Here is an 18,248-nt window from a genome sequence, read left to right as displayed (position 1 = left end):
TGCAATACTGCAACAAGGTGGAGGAATCCACGATTGGGGGAGGGCATGGGGAGGGATTGGGAGAATCCCAGAGCCTATGAAACTGTGTCATAGAATGAAATAAAAAAAATTCATGATTACACTAATAATAAAATAGCTATAATCAGACAAGTCACATTCATTAAAGGCAAAGGCACTGGTAAATAAGTTATGTAGATGTCAGAACAATCCAATTACATTTGTTTCAGCGACTTTTCCAAGATTGATTAAACTAGCTTTGGTTGATAGACAGTGGGTCAAGCTAAGGAAAATGGAATTTGGAATTAATAATTTAGGCAGCTTTGGTTTGCTTCGAATATTGTACATTTTTCTACGAACAGCTGCAGCTGAAAATACTCTTCTCATATTTGTATTTCCCTTTTATCTGACCTTCCTATCTCTCAAGATCCACATGGGATATATTCTAAACACCCCCCCGACCAGTGTTTACCAAAATTCTTAGATAATAATAAATCTAGTATAGGCTTTTTCTTTTGCAAATACACTTATCATAAAGTCTACTTTATAAATAAATATGAGATTAAAATAGTAACTGACAAATATAACAATTATTAAAATATAAAAATACTTTCATAGAAGTTATTTGCATGTGGTTTTTCTCTCTCCTTCAAATATCTCAGAAAAATTAGTGACTTCATATGAAAATTACACATGCCAAAGGTCATCAGAAAAAGAGTTGTGCAACTTAAGACAGAATGAGAAAGATACGCTCTGGGAGTATTGGCCTGGAACCTTCCTCAGGTGATGCTACATGACAAAGTCTATGGCTAGCAGAGCCAAGCACAAAAGGCCATGCCATGTGACAGAGTTCAAGGTTGACGAAGTCCGGTCACAGGCAGGTAGACATTCCCGAGAGAGCAATATCAGAGTTTGCACACTCAGAGGTACATCCAATCACTCTTCTCTCATGTTCCAAAATAATCTCCTGGGAGATCTGAAGATTTGTCAGTATTAATGCTGCCAATGCTTTCCCTGAGAATAAGAGCTGGCAGGCATAGACTGGAAGCATTCTCTCCTGCTGGCTGAGAGAATCCCCTCGAATCATCTGCTTTAAATGTAATCTCTCCCTTTTGGCACTACAATAATGAGAAAACCACCATTTTTCTCTGTTTTTGATTCTTGTTTCAATTGAAAATTATCAGCTTAACCTGAACTTTGAAGTTTCCCACAAAGCATTTGTCAGAATTTGAATCCTCCATACAAGGGTTCTGGGAAGTAGGGATTAGGGAGAGATGTTTAGGGCATGAGTGTCCCATCTTCATTAATAGGCTAATGCTGAGTATAAAATAGATGGGAACTAAGGCAAATGCAGTGATGCTAATTCTCCATCTGTCAGCATAGACATCCCATATGGGCATTGCTTCTTGTTTCAACTGCCCTACTTTCCATCCAGGTCCCTGTTTATGGCCTGAGAAAGCAATGGAGGATGAATCAAGGCCTGAGACCTTGCACCCATACAGAAGACTTCGAAGAAGCTCCTGGCTCCTGACTTCGGATTGGCTTCGCTCTGGCCATTGTGGTCATTTGAGGAGGGAATTAGCACATGGAAGATTTATCTGTATCTCTCCTTCTCTCTGTAAATCTGTCTTTCAAATAAAAATAAATGTCCTCGTTTAAAAAGGAAATATCTAATCAAGACAAAACCATTCAAAGTGCTTTTGATTGTTTGCAACCAAATTATGAGAGGAGGAAAACTTGATCATGGAATCTGTGGAAAACATATTAGATTAGAAATCTCTAAGTCTATTTTTTTTCCTACAGATTTTCTTGCCCTTCTGCTTTCTTCCACGGGATGATACTGCAAGGCATCCCTTAGCAGATATAGGCCCCTCAAACTTGGACTCCTCAGTCTCCAGGACTGAGTATAATAAATGTCTATTCATTGTATAATGCCCCACTTCAGGTTCTATCTTAGAGCAATACCAACCAGAATAAGGTAACTATTTACCAGATTTGGGCAAAATTCAAAAACATAGTCCTTAAGGGACAAAAAAGGTAAGTTAAATCCATCATTTTCCATTTATTTTTAGAATTTTAGAGTCTTCTTATGTGAGTGAACTCAAAACATGAGCCATGGTCTTACTGGTTTGTTGATAGCAGCTTTAAGCTTTTGTGACATGCATGCTCATTTGCAGACTGACTAAAACTGAAGCCGTCTTGCTGTCCTAAATGCCTTTCTGTCTTTCATACTACTTTGCTCTATGAAGCAAAAATCCCTGTCAAGTGTCTTCAAAAGTAATTTGGGGATACTTTCTTAGGTGTTACACATAGGAAAAATGATACTCAAGGTTTCTAAATAGTCTGGTCAAACCATGGAGAACCACACATATATTGAATGCACATGTTCTTAGAATCCAGTAAGTAATCCACTTTATTCACTTGCTTGTGAGAGGATCACGTTTATGAGTGACACAGTGGACTCTGTAGGAGAGAGAATGTGACATTAAGTCAGTTGCAGTGTGGTCATTACCTGATCCCCAACGGTGAGAGCCTGTCATGTTAGGTATAGTGGTTGACATCTGCTTGAAGATCAGTAATGTAGATAGAGCTCTTCAAATATTTCAAGTAAGTGTAAATTACTTTAAAAATGCAATATCAACATGAGCAGAACCAACTCTGAAAGACTTACATGGACCTGTCCCCAGTTCCCATGCAGTATGTCAGAGCAATGCTGTGTGCTTTTGACTGAAGTCCCCAGAACAGTGCAATAAGGGGTTCACAGAACATTTTTTCAACTCAGGGTCTCTTGGATTTTCTTTTCTGTAATGTTCCTGATGTTAATGCTAAAAACCTAATGGGAAACCCTCTGGATCAGGCGAAGTAAATAAGATCATTTATGGACATTACATTCAGACCTTCGATCTTTTCAAGGAACAGGTCTGCTCTCAATCCTAATGGTGGCTCTAGGTGCTTCTTATGGCAGTGGGAATGCTTCTTCTTCCAAGACATTGAGTTCATTCAGACACTACCACCAAAACATGAGTCTGGGCATTGGAGAAACGGGAGAGAGGCACTGTGTCTACCCTTTTGGAACATCTTAGTCTTTTAGATCTCTACCAGCTCTCTTGCCTGGACTTAAATCAGTGGGATCCAAAGTTCTCCCATAGTTAAGGTTGCCAGAAAAGGGAGCTGTGCCAAATCATGCCTTATTTTAGCTGGGTAAAGTGGGTGACAGTTACATAGCTGCCGTGGTAGCAAGGAGCAAAAGCAATGATGATGGTAGTACATATGTCCTTTCTCCTCACTGTCTCAGGGAAACTCTGTTTGATTACATTGCTTTAACATTGAAAATATCTCTCAGCTAGTCCCTCAGAGATGTGGTCTTTGTTTGCTTTTAGGATATCTTTTGGGGATCAGGGCTGTGTGACTTCTCATTAGTCAATTGCCTAAATCCAGGGGATTATTCTGAACTGCTTAATTTCATGCTTCCTGCCAAACTTGGAAATGAATTGATAAAACAAGCAAATCAGTGCCCAGAATAATCATCAGTTATCCATCTGATCAACTGAAATGCAGAGTGAACTTTGACCAATTTGTGCGTTATATATATCTAGCTTTTGTCTGGTCAAACTACAAAACAATTAAGCATCCCAGAGTCACCGAGGACTTGATAAGAGTTATTTTTCCAGTCAATCTGGTCGATCTTACTATAAACCCTCATATCAACATTACCATTATTACCTTTGGAGTTGTTCCCAATTCCTTGTACAAAAAATAATTGACTATTGTTTCATTACACAGAGTGACAATTGTGATTCATAAGCTATCTCTCTTCTGGCAAAGCTGACAACTTTCTTCTGCTTTCACAACTTATATGAGCAGGACAAAAGCACTTTCCCAAAAGCTTTAAAAAATAGCTTTAAAAAGAAAGCTTTTAGGAAAAATAAAAGGCTCATAGGAACGGTGAATTCAAATAATTATTGTGTGGTATTAGGAAGAAATTTGAGCCATTTTACACTTTTATAAAAGAAGTTTTTCACGGAATTATGCCTTGAAAATAAACTTCTGGTTTCTTTCAGAAGTAAATTTTCTATTGAGCATTCATATGAATTGTAAATCATCACAAAATATTTGATAAACAACTATTTATTATTGTTTACTATATAAACACATCTAAAAATCGGTTTATTTTTAAATATTAAGTATCCTCTTTGTTTTATATTCTCACTTTCTTTGCATCAAAATATATAACAATTCCACTAGGTTTCTTTTTAAAGGTAGATTTTTGTATTACATGCATTTTCTCATTTTAATCTTACATTGCCAAGAGATATTCCTAACTCCAGTTATCTGAAACCTTGAAATGTTTCCATGATTAACTAGGCTAGTAAAAGTTGCTGCCTTGACCCTGGCGTGGTGGTCTAGCAGCTGAAAGTCCTCACCTTGAATCCACCAGAATCCTATATGGGCGCCAGTTCTAATCCTGGCAACCCTGCTTCCCATCCAGCTCCCTGCTTGTAAGCTGGGAAAGCAGTTGAGGATAGCCCAAAGCCTTGGGACCATGTACCCACTTGGGAGACCAGGAAGAAGTTCCTGGCTCCTGGCTCTGAATCGGCTCAGCACCGGCTGTTGCCATCACTTGGGAAGTGAATCATCGGACGAAAGATCCTCCTCTCTATCTCTCCTCTTCTCTGTATATCTGACTTTGCAATAAAAATAAAATCTTAAAAGAAATAAATCTTAAAAAAAAGTTGCTGCCTTTATTCTGCCTACTCTGTAGGCAGATCTGGGACTGAGAAAAATGGGACTAGGTTTCAATTATTTCTGAAAAGTGTGCTACAAAAATAATTCCTGCTATAAGCTGGTTACAAAATAAGGACATGTGTAGTGAGGGTTATTTTTTTTACAGAAAAAAAATGGAATCTCTGAGAATCCCAGTACACAGCTTATATTTTCTGTCCCAAAATGGTAAGGTGAGGGCAAAATCTCAACATGAGTTTCAAAGGACTGCCTCTGTGAGGGGGCAGTAGTCACAGAGCAATGCGTCTCCACCTTTCTCAGCTGGTGAAAAAAAATGCAAGGTGAAAAAAAATGCAAGGTGTTTTTTGTTTTGTTTGTGCAATGGGTGTGAAAGAGGGCTGGAGCTTGGTTGATGTTGAATTCTCTAACAGAGAAATCAGATTCTTCTTTTCACATCAGCAGAAAAGTTAATTTTAAAAACACTTGTGAAGTTATTCTTCTACTCTCAGGAGAACTAAGAGAAGGAAGTTGTCAGTACAACCCTCTTCTAGGCCATAATAAAATTCTTGAAGGTAGGAGACCCTGCAGAAGTGAACAAAGGCTGCTGCTACCACCAAGGCATGGAAATCTGATGTGACTGGAACTAAAACGCAAATTTCCAGGAAAGAATCTCTCAGGACTATGAATAGTACAAAGCCCAGCTGGGGTGAAATATGGAAGAATCATCCCATCTGACCCACTGTGGTGGCCTTCACAAAGCCTCAGTGAGAGTAAAATCCATGGTGGGCACAGCCCCCATCAAATCAAGCCTCAGGAATACACCTATTCTTGCCTGTTGGTACTTAGGGGTGACAAAATGATCTCACTGTCCCTAGATGGTGACAGATATGTCCAGAACACAGAAAGTGGAGAAGTAGTTGAGCCATGGCTGTGGGAGTAGTAGAAGGAGTAAGAGCCAGAGGGCAATTTCCCATAAGCAATAAAACAATCTCTGAGTAGCACAGTTTGGAAAAAGTTTAGCAGACTTTCTCTGAATGACAGTATGTTGTTTTGACAAGCTAGGATAAACTGTAGAGAAGCCCTACACCCATAAAGACTATCCGAAACACCACATTCTCCTGGAGAAGAATTATGCAGCACACATTTAATCTGAGCATGGTCAAGATTCCCCAAAAGAGAAACAGCAAAAAGTAATCAGATGGGTCCAATATTGCCCAATTCTGTATGTAGCCAGAAGTAGCTCATGAAGCAGATAGAAAAGGAGGCATTGGTGACCTGTGGCCATAAAGCAAGTAGGTAAATATCCCTTTGCTAAGCAATTATTTGCCTTTTACTTGCCAATTATTTGCTACCTTCAGCCTGTCAGGTAGCACATCACGCAAGATGACCTTCTAACCATTCCCAGACCTTGTTCACAAACTCTTCTGTCCTCTCCGCGGTGTCATGGGCCCACAGGGGCAGTTTTATCACCTGCACATTCTCCTCTTCTTCAGCTTTTTTTTGGGGGGGACTGATGATTACACATTTGCTCTTACCTTCTAAAAAGGATCCCAATTAGGTCAGTTCTACGAGACTGCTAATATGTCTCTGCTGAGTGCCTCATTTTCCTGTGTCATCCTTGACCCATTGTGGGAGGGCATCTGGCTGTCAGCACAGTACCCTGAAGCTTCAGCTTGTATAAAGTTCAGGGTATCTTGGTGACAAAGTAAATGTTAAATCCTAAGATAGTCTGAAATGGTTATTTCACACACTTCTTGTTCAAAATGAATGCTATCCTTTTTCTAAAAGATTAATTTTATTCATTTGAAGCACAGAGTTACAGCCAAATTGGTCATCAGTATGCCAGACTGAAGCCAGGAGCTGAGAGCTTGGAATCAGGGAACCACACACTTGGGCTGTATCTTACTGCTTGGCCAGCTGCATTTGTGGGGAGATAGATTGAAAGTGAAGCAGGGTCTGGTGTGGTGGCTCAACAGGCTAATCCTCTACCTGCTAGTGTTGCCATCACCTAGGCATGCTGGTTCACACCCCAGCTTCTTCACTACCTAAACAGCTCCCTGCTTATGGTCTGGGAAAAGCAATAAAGAATGGCCCAAGCTCTTGGGTTCCTGAACCTACATGGATGTCCTGGAAGAATCTCGCAGTTCCTGGCTTCAGATTGGCCCAGAGCTATTCATTGCTGCCTTTGGCAAGTGAACAAGTAGAGAGAAGATTTGTCTCTGTGTATCTTCTTCTCTCCAAGAATCTAATGTGCACTTAGAATCTCATGTGCATTTCCAATAAAAATAAATAAATATTTTAAAAAATGAAGTAAAGCAATGGGAACTAAAATTATAACTCATATGGATACCAGTGTAACAGGCAATGCTTTAACAAATCGACAGTGGCAGCCCACAGATACTACTTGTTTCCTACATGGTATATTCATACATTAAGTCAGTTTACATGTGACATGTTTATGTGTGATTGTTATTCACTTTAGACATCAAGAACAGCAGGAGAAAGTCACTGACTTAGCCATTGAGGAACTACTTTCCCATACTTTCATGTTATCAGTTTACAGAGAAAGGCAAAAAATGGAGTGCTAATCATTCAAATAGGGGACCATAAATCACTTTTTCTATAATGAAACTAAGGGGTACAATTATTGCTACTTAAAGTATAGCAGGTGTTTCCTGGGTCACAGCATTTTAAGAAAAATCTTATTAGCTGGGAAGTTGCAGGATACCCTCACAGCACCTGTACTACTCTGGTCAGTATTTAGTCTCTGTAGTTATCATTCAATCCACAACATGCAATCAGGATAAAGAAGAAACTGATCTGAAAAGATCTTGGAACTGCTCAGCCACTGCACTGGGTGGAAGGAGGAAGGTGAAATGAAGAAGGTGCCATGAGTCATAAAAAACACGTTTTAGCTCTGATCACTCCCTTCAAGTTTTTGTTTGCTGTGAAAGGCAAATACTTGCTTAGCAAAGGGATATTCACATTATTTTTAAATGTTTTGTTAGCCATATTTGTCCCTAGGAGCTTTCTGTTTTGTTTAATGACTTATTTTGAGTGGATATTCTGCAGGAACAACAAAGTTTACACTTGAACCATAAAAAGCAGATGAGCAGATGGGGAACAGAGTTTTTTTTACTTTCCTGACTCTTCTGCAGTATTTGTTACTTTCTTTTTATTTAATTATATTTTCAAACCAAGAATTTACTGAGACTCACTCAACTGAGAATTTAGTGGATCTCAGATACTTAAAACTCTTAGGGAGAAGTAAAAATGCAATGTCAGAGAGGAATAAAAAGGAAATTATTAACTCAAATAATTGCTTTTGTTTGAATATACTTAAGTAGACAGTCCTACTAAAGTGATTTAAAAACAAGAGAAACATTAATTCCATAGCAAGCAGATGAGATAGAACAGAAAACATTGAGTATAGTTAATTGTGGTACAAGAACTTCTCTCATTTCCTCCTATTTCCTCTGTATATTTTTGTCATCTTGAGCGTAGATGAAGATAGCCACATCAGTTTGAGAAAACAAAGAACACAGTGATGATATCCAGCTAAGACACTATCTCTAACTAAATTTTCTTAAGAGAGAGACAATTTTTGCAGAAATCTCATACACAGTGTCACTCATGAGGCATCTTAGAGTCTTACAGGCCATACGCCAAGGACGAGATTAACATGAGCAGTCTAATGGCAACAATTGTGGTAACAGTAAGCTTGAAGAGGCAGTGATCTTGTCCAGGAAAACCAGTCAAAAAGCGACAGTTTCCTTATGTTGGGAAATCTGAGCGGAAAGGGTCCAGGTACAGAAAATAAGTTAAGAAAAGAACACATAGAAAGTTCAGTGGGAGGAAAGATTCAGTGACAGTTCAAGAGTATTGACACCGCAGTCAAGGAGTGAGTAGGCTCAGAAGCTAAGTTGACACAGTGCCCAGGAGCTGAGGTAGTTTATTTCACAAGATTCTCAAGTTTGGGAAAGAATTTTTATCATTTTTAGGGTGTGACTCTAAGGATATTATGGCTTGGAGACAAATATTATTTATATTCTTTTCTTAATTATTATTTATATTTATATTTGGCTTGGGGCTTCAACTTCCAAGTAATGAAGAAAAATTGTCTGCTGATTTTCTTTAAAATTTAGTAGCTTAATATATACTTCATAGGGATTTAATACCATACATTATAAATAGTCTGTTCTGGGGCCAGCACAATGGCTCAACTGGCTAATCCCCCAGCTCCAGGCACAGCATCCCATATGGATGCTCGTTCATGCTCCAGCTGCTCCACTTCCCATCCAGTTCCATGCTTGCAGCCTAAAAATAGAGGATAATGTTCCAAGCCACTGAACCCTGGACCTGCATAGGAGATCCGAAAAAAGTTCCTGGTGCTGACTTGAGATCAGCTCATCCATGGCCATTTTAGCCATTTGAGGAGTGAACCAATGGATGAATTTTCATCTTTATCTTTGTCTCAGCTTCTTTGTAAATCTTTCTGAATAAAAATAAATAAATCTTAAAAAAATGTACCTTTTTAAGATACTACATTGAAGACTTTCACCTGTCATCTTAAAATGGAAAATAGATTTTAAGTTTCTTAATAAATTTAAAACAAAATATAGATAATTGGTTAATCTGTAGGATCTGAATGAATAGAAGGTAACATTTAGGGAATAATTTAACACAGTGAGTTGCTATTTTGATCAATTTCTAAGATTATATATAGATTCTACATATCAAGACCTGTGATGGAAAAGGTGTTGCAATTGACTCAGAGGAAGTCACTTCATTTAACACCTCACAATGCAAACAGCACAGACACATAAACATATTCAAGCTATTCACGAAAATAAATACTATAGAGCTAAGCCAAATACTTTGATGGTTGGAAAAACTTATGGAGCAGAGCACCTGACTATTTTTTTTTTAATAATTCCTGAGTTTGAGCTTAAAGTTCAAATAGAAATTTAAGTGGGGAAGGTGAGCGGGACAACTAAGGTCCTTAATAATCTTCACCACATGGAAGAACTGACTTAACACAAAATATCAAAATATTGAAATCAACATAAGGTTGGTGTCACAGAACTATCAAATTTCCAACCTAGTTGAGGAGACTAAACTCTGGACTTTGACTTCAGTGCTTCCTGGTTCTATCTTTTCAAGACACAACTTGTAGTATCCTGGTGAGAGATGTAGGGGCATAATGAGACATGGCATAAGACCTCATGAAAGAAAGATTGCACCAGTACAATCCTCATGCTCACCGTGGAGTGACACTGCTTAAATCTTTACCAGAATGCCATTGTTTCACTTTTCACTGAAGCTTTTAAGCCAGAACCACCACCACTAGCTGCAGAAGGTAGCATAGGGCGATCTGAGCTGGGGCTCAGTTGCATTTCTTAGCAATGATATTCAAGACTGCCTCTTCCAAAAGTTGTGGACTATTCTGATCAACCCTAGAATGAAAATATACACAGATATAAAGGATGTAAATGAATACTCTAGAGTGTGTTAACCATTTAACACAAATACCTGAGGCAATTGTAAGAATATGTACAATATTTTGAGTTGTTTGAATATTCTCCATACTGATTTCCATGGAGGCTGTACCAGCCTGCAGCCCCACCAGCAGTGGAGTAGGGTTCCCTTTTCCCCACAACCTCGCCAACAAGTGTTGTTGGTGCTTTTATTCATGTGGGCCAGTCTTACTGGCGTTAGGTGGTACCTCATTGATGTTTTAATTTGGATTTCCCTTATTGCCAGGGAACTTGAGCATTTTTTCATGTTTATTTGCCATTTGGGTTTGTTCCTTTGTGAAGTGTTTGCCCATTTCCCGTGCCCATTTCTTGAGTGGCTTGTTTGTTTTGACATTTTGGTTGTTTTGTAGTTCTTTGTATATTCTGGAGATTAGCCCTCTATCACCTATGTGTTGCACGAAGATCTTCTCCCATTCTGTGGGTTGCCTTTTTACTTTGTTGATTGTTTCTCTAGCTGTACAGAAGCTTGTTAGTTTGATGAGGTCCCAATTGTTTATTTTGGTCTCGATTTCTACTGCTTTTGGAGTCTGTTTTAGGAAGTGAGGGCCTACCCCTAAGTGTTGCAGTGTGTTTCCAACATTTTCTTCCAACAGTTTGAAGGTTTCTGGATGTAGGTTTAGATCAGTTATCCATTTAGATCTGATCTTAGTGTATGGTGAGAGATGTGGATCTATCTTTTTGTTTCTGCAGGCTATTAACCAGTTGTCCCAACAGCATTTATTGAACAGACCTTCCCATTTGCCTGGATTGTCGTTTCAATTCAAACAACTCAAACAATTCAAACAATTCAAACAACTCAAACAATTCAAACAACTCAAAATCAACATACCGTATGATCCAGCAATAGCACTCCTAGGAATATATCCAGAACAATTGTTTTATGAGAAACCAAAATGCACTCCTATGTTCATAGCAGCACAATCAGTAATTGCAAAAACATGGAAGCAACCAAAATGCCCATCAACAGAGGATTGGATAAGAAAGCTATGGTTCATCTACTCCATGGAATACTACTCAGCTATTAAAAAAAACAAAATGCAGTTCTCTTTGGCCAAATGGGCCAAACTGGAAACCATAATGCTAAGGGAAATGAGCCAATCCCAAAAGGTTAAATACCACATGTTTGCCTTAATTTAAGATGATATGATGTTATGTATAACATGTTATGTTATGTATGTTATATGTTGTGTATAAATTAAAATTGAAATGTCAATGAGGTGGTCACAGAAGGTGGCTAGGAACTCGCATTTACTTTTAACATATTGGTTACTCATTACTATGTCAATTAATTCCATAATAATGTAAATTTTTGCTGATGGTATGTTGGAGCTTTTAATTGATCGGGATGATACTCTGCTGGCTCTGTCTTCAGACCAGAAAGGGTATACCTAAGAAGCCGTTGAACTTGACTGGACAATAAGATGCTGGACTCTATGTTTGGTATACACTTGCAATGGGGGAATCTCAACTGAACTTGAGCTGTGTTCATGCAACAAGGTGGAGGAATCCACCATGGTGGGAGGGTTTGGGGAGGGGTGGGGAGAACCCAAGTACCTATGAAACTGTGTCACATAATACTATGTAATTAATGAATTAAAAATAATAAATAATTTTAAAAAAGAATATGTACAATATGACATGGGCTGTGATTATTGTATACAGTCTTTGCTTAAATTCCAAAGAATAAATTTTTTTTGCTTTTTCTATTCCTTCTCTGTGTGTGCATTATTTGTTCTTATAATTATTATTTCTACTTGCCATATGTTTATATTGTTACCTAAATATATATGGATAAAGTAAATATATAAAGCTGAAAAAGAAAAGAAAAAGACAGTTCCATTAATATTCATGAGGTTCACTCATAATGGCAGGAAGTAGAAGCAATTAAATTGACTATTTACAGGTGAATGGATAATTATAATATTTACATCCATATAATGGGGCATTTAGCAATACATCATCACTGCTATCGTGAGGGTTCTGAGAAAATGAATGAGATAGATGGTCAGTATACAAGAAAACAAATATTAATTAAGTGAACCAAGAGAAATACGTCACAAAATGGTGTAAAAAATAACTTATAGGAACTGTACCAAGACTGAAAGCTATACAGAAAGCAGCAGAAAAATAAGTCCATTTTCCATCTAAGAATTTCGTTTGCAAAGGGGATGTGGTTCAAGGCAAAATGCATTAGACAGGAGCCTAGTAATGGAACCTGGAGCACAGGAAGAACATTTCTGGAACCAGAAGATATACTTGAGCATCTAGAAAGACCTCAGTGGGAACAAACAGGCCAAATTCTAAGACCTTAAGAAGTCCAGGGTGAACTGCAATGCTACAAACAAAAGTCCTGCTATTCATTTTTCAAAATGTTTTCCCGAACCTCCATTCATTATGCACTGCCAACATCTTCACCATAAATAAGTTTTACCTGGATTTTTGTAACAGCAACTCTTATTTCTCCATACGTTTTTCCATTAAGCCCAGAAAAATCACAGGTGTGAAAGGATTTTCTTTCTGTCTTTCTTTGAAGTCTGCTAAAGCAAACCTTCAGGACAATACCCAACTAATGCATCTGAATGAAAACCTCATACACAACTTTAAAACTTGATTCAATTTATTTTTCAGTGTCTTTAAATTAATTCTCATGCTCCTACAGGAACACAATGGATCTTCTTTCCTGAAATCTACTTTCTGCGAAAGCAGGTAGCTGCCCTTCTTTCTTCAGACTGAACCCTTAATTTGATTTTAATAGTCTCATAACTGACAGAAATGCCTATGTGTGTGACTTCAATCCTGGCTTAAGCTCAAGTTATCACCCTCCTAAAAGGCTCCCCAAGACACACAGCTTCATAAGCACCCCCCTTTCAGAACCTCTAAACGTCCCCTAGCATTTAGTGATATAAGTGATGCGTTGTAGCTGGTGTAATGGTACAAAGGGTTAAGCTGCCAAATGAGATCCACACATCCCATTTTGAGAAAGCCTGGAATCGACTAACACTTAACTTCATATCCAGCTTCCTGCTGAAATATTTGTTCTAGTTTCATGGCACTATACTGTCTTTAACAATAAGAATAAGCATTGAAATACCCTATGCTTAAACTGCAGCAATGGATAATCATATCACTAAAAAGACCTGCCTCTCTGTGACAGCTACCAGCAAGATAGAGCCTACTAGTCTCTGCCACTAGGGAATAATCTATTGCAAGAAACGTCAACAGTGCCCTAAATCTGTGACCAGAGCAAGACATTTTGAGCTCCCGTCAAGTGAATTCTTTGGATGAATAATCAGTATACTTGGTGAGAAAAAAACTGGTCTACTGATTATTTGATGCCTCTCCAGTCTCGTTTTCCATAATTGAAATAATACTGCCCCTTTCCATGACAAAATTTGCTGATTGAAATTCTCTGACAAACACTTTCAGTCCACACACACTCAGCAAGACTTCTCTGCTTCAAATAGACCTGTAACCCGCTATTTCTTTCTGTGCTCTTTGACTCAGCATTTTCTAAGAGTAGTGTGGCTCTGACTGAGGCAGCAGAAGAGCACTGAACCGGTAACTTGAGTTGTGGATTTTAAACAATGTAGCAAAAAGCAACAAGTACGCAGGAACTAGTGAGGAATTAACTGAAGCAAAGTATGTACAACACTTAAAACGCATGGTAGGAATTTCATATGTGTTAGGTAATAATAATAATATTAATACTTGTGCTCACAGAGTTTTCCACCTCTGAACTGCTGAATTCCCGGAGTAAAAAACTTGCCATGCCAATTAATGAAAAATAAATGAATAAATAAGACCAATAGTCTGGAAAGTGTTACATTACAGACAGAGAAATAGCCCAAATGATGCCTTCCCATTGACTAACTGCTCTCACCGGCTGAAGGTTGTGGAGCTGACAATATTCCAAGGAGTTAACACCCAATCTTTCCCCTCCTTTACATGGACCCACTTATTTTTTTTAGGAGCCTAAGTACCAAATCCAAGTCTTGGCATGAAATCTCCATCATTCAGCTTTACATAATGACTGTATTTGGGATCTATCCTCCTCCACACACAGCTAATCTCACTTTGTCTTTCTTTCTCTACAAGTTTAGTCATACCAACCACACTATACATAGAGCCAAGATTACAGTTATAGAAAATTTCACATTGAAACAGGAATGAATTCATTGACTCTTTTGCGATTCTTTCTTGTCACTGTAGCTATACTTTAGTGAAACTGTAGATGGTGATGGCATGCATGTTAGAGTTATTTGGATTTTTTCTTTAACATTGTTTCCACTTGACTCTTATATTTAAAATTAACTGTGTCAGTATATCCTTGACAATCACACCAGACTATATCATCTTTATAAGAAGCAAGATTATTTTAGGGTTATGATTTCTACACACTAATTATGGGACCTTAGTTAAGCTCTTCACTCTATTTTAACATGTATCCCACTAAAAGTGAACTTATTCAGAATTTCTGAAATGAAACTTGATGAATGATCTGAAGCATACATATAACAAAATCTCTCAAAACACACACCTAATTTGATTATCTTATTACTCTTTATCAAGGACCTATATTGCCTTTTGATTTTCCCTAATGTTCCTGCCCCAAGGATTCTGCTCAAGTGATTTTGATAGTTCTGAAATGCTGTTAATTTCATTGCTCCAAGGATGGGGAAATCATTCGAAGGTCCTTTGGCTGACATAGCGCACCTTAGATTCTTGATTCCCCCAAATACATTTTGTCAATGCTTGACTGGGAAAGGTGTCCAATTTATTCTGTCCTCCATCCTCTGCTATGGTACTAGATGTTCTCTGAAGGCCCCAATGGGCTGCCATATCCCCCATGTGCATCTGGACATGCTGTCCTTTGCTCCATACAGCAACTGAGGAGGCTCAGTTTGCACACCTGCACTCCATGATCAGACCTCAGATCCTGCAATTCTCCCCATGGTTGGTATTGGAGGCTCCCCAAATAAGCCTCATGTGAGTTGACTTCAGACCTGAATTTTATGTGTGCTTGCCAGTACAGGGTCCAGCTCAATTCATAACTCAAATCAACCTACACACTGGTGATAACAGCTGCTTGGTAAGTTCTGTCTTCAGCAGCAACATTTACACAAACAGTGGAAGTTGCAGCCCAGCTCAACTCTGCCCACCAAACATTCAGGCCTCATGTATACCAGTGGGAGCTGTAGTCCAGTCGGAATGACCCCCCAAAACCCCACAAGGCCCACTTCAAGTCTTGGTTCCTGCATATGCCAGTATGTGCAGCAGACTAGTATGGTTATCCCACATTCAATTCAGTTTTTGTACACACCAATGGGTGCTGTAACCTAGCTCAATCCAACTGACCCCTCTATCAAACCCATACTTATTGTGACTGGTGACTGCATGCCCAAACAGGTCTAACTCCAGGCCTGATTCTCAAGTTTACCGGTGCAAGCTGTAGCCCATAAGAAAGATGCCCACATCTTTCCTATTGGCCCACTCCTCACTCAAGATCTTGCACTTTCCAAGTGGTTCTGCAGTCTAGCTTGATAGGACTTGTCCCCATTCCCAGTACTTGCCAGCTGATGCTACAACATAACTCAACCTGCTTGCAATTGCTGCGGATATAGTGGATATAGATACAAGAGGATATAGTCACTTGGCCCAGCCTGGGTCTACCACTAACTCAGCTCACATGTAGGCCAATAGGTGTTGTAGGCATGCCCAGCCTGACTGCCCCCAGTCCCAGTTCTCACACTCACCAATGAACACAGTGGCCCAGCAGGGGAGTCTTTGCTGCCCCCTTACTAGGCTTCTCCCCATCCATGCCTTACATGTGCTGGATGGTGCTGTGGCCCATTCTGGCACACCTAGTCTGACCCACTTCAGCATTTTTTGGCGGGTGCTGTAGCCTCATCAAACCTAACCTGCCACTGTTCCAATTCATGTTGGGGGATGTTGCAGCCTAGCCCAGCCAGGAGAGCGCCAATTCTGATTCTTGTGCTTACCAGTAGCAACAATAACGCAGCCTGGGTGTTCCCTTTAGTTCCCCCATCTGGCCTGCTCCCAGACACAGATCTTGCCACATTCCAGGGGTTGCTCTGACCCAACCTTGCATAGCTCATCATGCATCTTGGTCTTTGTCATGAAATGCTACGGGCTGGCCTCTCCCAGCCAGTCCCAGCACCATCTCTCACTAGCAGGGGCTGCTGTCTTGCCTGCCCAGTCTGCCCCCATCCTTGAATATCATGAAAACTGATAGGTGTGATAACTGCCCCAAAATGCTCCATACTCCAGCCTGGCTCCTGTACATGCCACTGAGCTAGGGTTTAGCCCGGCTCTGCTGGTCCCTCCACCCAACCCAGAACCAATCCACACACTCGTTGACAAGCAGAGCTGCCTTGCAGGGTCTGACCAACACTCAGGCTGGAATCACATACTCATCAGCAAGAGCTACGACGAACCAGAGCAGTTGCCCAAGTTCCCCAACCAAGTTCACTCCCTGACCCAGAACACATATATGCCAGTGGATGCTAGACCCTCCAGCTTTTGTATGAACACTCTATTCTTGTGTACTGTATGAGTGCTGTAGCCTGGAACAGCCCAGCCTGCTCCCAATCCCAGTACCCATGAGTGTCTTGAGGTTCCTTGGTCATGCCTAGCTCATAGTGTCGGTATCCCCAGCTCTTGAGCAAACCAGCAAATATTGCAGTTCTACAGGGATGAACATACATATCCCCCAAGACTCTGCCCCCAGGCCTGGTTCTCTGGCATGCTGGTTAGATTCACGACCCAGCCTAACATTATCTATCCTCCATTCTGACACTGACTTGTTGATATTGCGCTCTACTCCTGCCAGGTAGACCCCAAGCCCAAGATCTAGCATGTGCTGGTAGGTGGTGGTCGGCAGTGGTTGGTGCTAACTAGCCCAGCTCAGGTCTTCCATGTGGGTGGGTCTGACCCAGAAAGGTCCTGTAGCATCCCGCCTCCAAACTGCTCTATCTCAGATCCCTTATTGGTGGAAGTCCCCCAGAAGTCATTTCTCAACTGCAACATACTCTTATACCAGCCCAGTACCTGCCACTGAAAAACAACTATCAATAAACATATTAAGATGAAAACAATTTTTATACAAATCACTGTATTTTTTCACAGGGAAAGATTTTATTCAACACAAAAGCACACATTGGTACTCAAGAGTTTTCCACCTCTTTTGTTTAATCAGCAGTTCTTACTGAACTTTTTTCCATGTTCTCATGTCTACAGCTAGACATTTGAGAGGAAACAGAGATAAGAAGATATACTTGTATCTGTGGCCTACAGTGGTCCAACTATTTTATTTTGTTGTTGTTGATAACTCACTATTCCTCACAACATTTTTAGAGTTCATGTTTTCTATCTTCAGGGCTGTAACTTAGGATTTTCCTTCACATTTTCCATTTTTGTGCCTTAAAACATCAATGTATACAAGATCCTCAGCCAGTGGGCACGCCACCAGCCTCCAGAAAAGCAAGATACCAGCCTTACTAGATGACAGCTTTAAGAAAAAGATTTTAAAAATAGCTTCCACACTCTATGATCCTCCTTCCAGTACCTTAACACCAAAATAGAGAACCTGGGCAACTCAGAGCAAGTACAGCTGTTAGGTGTGGGTGTTCAAGAGGATTAACACTACATCAAAGACTTCTGTGACAGTAGTCAATAATATTTTTCAAAGATTGAAAGTTCTACTACGCATTTTTGCACGATCACATTTGGTGCACAAGAGTGGTGAAATGAGAGAAGGAGTAGAGAATAAATGTTCTTGTTGAGTTTTCATAGCAGCCTCTATAAGCAGCTTCAACATTTTATCTCAACCCTTTTTTAAAAAATATTTATTTATTTTTATTGCAAAGTCAGATATATATGAGGAGGGATATATTGACTTACTCCCTTGATTTACTCCCCAAGCTGCCACAACCAAAGTCAAGAGCCTCTTCCAGGTCTCCCAAGCGGGTGCAG

General features: G+C 39.6%; 1 protein-coding gene and 1 pseudogene across 1 annotated transcript in view; both read right to left on the bottom strand.

Moving 5' to 3' along the window:
• The window catches only part of LOC101526664 (prostaglandin-E(2) 9-reductase-like), a 230,956-nt gene that overhangs the window by 196,051 nt on the left and 16,657 nt on the right, over positions 1–18,248 (bottom strand). The window lies entirely within an intron of this gene.
• On the bottom strand, positions 5,211–9,140 carry LOC118759116 (adiponectin receptor protein 1-like; annotated as a pseudogene).

This window comes from Ochotona princeps, chromosome 10, assembly GCF_030435755.1.
Source record: "Ochotona princeps isolate mOchPri1 chromosome 10, mOchPri1.hap1, whole genome shotgun sequence".
Taxonomy (NCBI): domain Eukaryota; kingdom Metazoa; phylum Chordata; class Mammalia; order Lagomorpha; family Ochotonidae; genus Ochotona; species Ochotona princeps.
Note: the sequence above shows the minus strand (reverse complement) of the source record. Positions and strands in the feature narration are given on the sequence as shown.